Below are 2,457 nucleotides of genomic sequence, written 5' to 3'. Positions count from 1 at the left end.
AAAAAGAGAAAAAAAAAGGAAAAAGAGAAAAAAATAAATAAAAAAGGAGGGGCTCTCTGCCCGCTGTAATCTGCAGTGCAGACCACTTGCTCGGCAATAGAGAGATTCTGGGCGACTCAGCAGCAGCTGCTGGGGGGAAAGGCTCAGTGCATCATGCGCCGACCTCCCTCTAGACTTGAAGTAAGCTTTCCACAATTAGTTGCTGTGTACTCTGGAACTGTGCTCCCCAGCAAAAATCCTCACAGGTTGTTGCGGGCTGTCTGCTGCTGCAGAAAACCCTCTGTGGCCTGCAGAGGTAAGAGCTAGTGTCCAGGGGCTCAGGGTGCCCCTGGCAACACAGCTCTAGGTGGGCGGGGCAGGTCCCCAAGGCACCACAGGGTGTGGTCAGTGGCTCCCACCAAGTCAGAGCAGCATGCAATCCTGCATCAGCAGCCAACCCACACAAACTTGCCTGGAAAGTCCTGGCTGAATCATGCAGGCGCACAGCTCGTGGCCCCACACTCCCAGGAAAACTGCCTGTCTCAGCCTCTCCCAATCAGCTGCTCAAAGTCAGGCCGAGCAGCCCGACAGCCAATTGCCACCAAGACAACTCTGCATGCGCAGTGTGGAAATCAGGGACCTAAGGCGAGTCGCGCAATTCCGGATCTGTTGTAGTTGGAGCACGCTTGCCCAGCGTTTCCCTGGCTATGCAGCACAAACAGTGTGGAGGGTGGGGATCCAAGGCCGCATGCGCACGCACGCACACATGCACGCACTCCTGCGCCAATTCCAGCAGACCAACGCAGTCCCAGACCGGAGCCTCTGTGGGAGGGCCCAGTCCTGAAAAAACGGTGGCCTCCTGTGTCTGCAATCTCCACACCAGGGGAACAACGGTTCCAAAAACCTCCAGCTCCCGCGCCAAAGGCACTCAGTTCAGTCCTTCCCGGAGGCTCCTGGGCCCGGCTCACAAAGCTACTCCCTCCACCAGGAACCGGGTGAGTGCTCACCAGTGAGTGAATTGGTTTGCCAGCTCCACTGTTTCTCCAGCCGCCCCCAGCCTCACCGAGCCGAGCAAAGAGAGTCCTCACTATTTTCTCCTTCCAGCTATCATAGAATTCCTCTTTCTGGCAATGTAACTCTGGGGTGGTGAGCGAGGTGTGGGGCTGGAGGGTCTCACCCCCAAACGGAGAAGCCTCCCCACCGCTGAGGTGTCCCTCACGGGGTTCGCCCTCTCTCGTCTCCGCCCCTCCTACCGGACTTGACATGGGCTCCTCTTTAAGTCCTTCGTTTAGAGATTCTGCTCATCTAGGGTCCAGGGAACTTCCGAGGTTGAATATCTTATAAATTATTTGTAATTTTGTTGTTATCCTTGGAGGTAGTCAGCACAGAATCTGTCTATTCCGCCATCTTACCAGAAGTCCCATTTTAAGCAGAGTATTTGCTCATTTTCTACCAATTCTGTGATACCCTAAGTGATTTGCCTCTCACATTCACTAATTATTTTATGAACATTATAATGGTCGTACTTATTTACTTTCCAATAATAATTTCAGAATGCTAATAGAATTTCTTTTGCTTTCTCTTTGAAAATTAAGACGGTAAATTAATCTGCTTTTTGCAGGCTTCCTAATTGTAGTAATTTTGTTTGATTGAATCTATATTAGGCACTGGAGTAGGGAGAGGAAATTGTGGGTCCATAAAGAGATCCCTTGAACTTAACTGTCAACTGTATAGTCCATCCTCAATTAAATTTTTTAAAAAGTTGTTTCAATAAAATACAGTGCCATAAAATAAACTTTAAAATGATGGCTTTAGGATAAATAACAGGTCACATAACCCAATCCAAAATAAACAACACATTTTTTCTGGTTTATAAAATTAACACAGACTCATAAATACTCTAAAATGACATGGGAATGGATAGAGTAGAAAGTGGACATTGTAATGGGTGAAAGTCAGGGATACTGCTGTGCACGTTACCTGGTAATTAAGTAAAAAAGAGCCATTTTGAAGTACCTATGTTAATACTTTATATTAAAATATCCTTTGCATAAAAATGACAGTCAAAACTTCTACATCAAAATGGCTATCATCATAAAAATTTATGGCAAGCTCCTACAGCACACCAATAGTAATTATTAAAGGTTTTATTTAGTTTTTGGGGATGCTCTGAGAAATAAGAGTTCTGTGTTCAAATGATTTTGAGAAATGCAGCACACTACATTTGCACACTCTTGCAAATGAACAGTGCAAATTCACATTAATGCAAAGTAATATTTTAAAGATTATGAAACACGTATTTGAAGCTTGCTTAAATTAATTTATCCCAGTATTTTTAAAACTAATTTGATCACAGGACTCTGTGTGTTTGTTAAATGTTACTGGAATTTGCTCATATGTATTTAGCATTTATTTTATCCAAAGCATTCTGCTAAGCACTTTATGTGCATGTTGCAAATGAATCTTAAGCAACATAGG

This window comes from Hipposideros armiger, unplaced genomic scaffold (genome assembly GCF_001890085.2).
Source record: "Hipposideros armiger isolate ML-2016 unplaced genomic scaffold, ASM189008v1 scaffold_327, whole genome shotgun sequence".
NCBI classification, from domain to species: domain Eukaryota; kingdom Metazoa; phylum Chordata; class Mammalia; order Chiroptera; family Hipposideridae; genus Hipposideros; species Hipposideros armiger.
Note: the sequence above shows the minus strand (reverse complement) of the source record.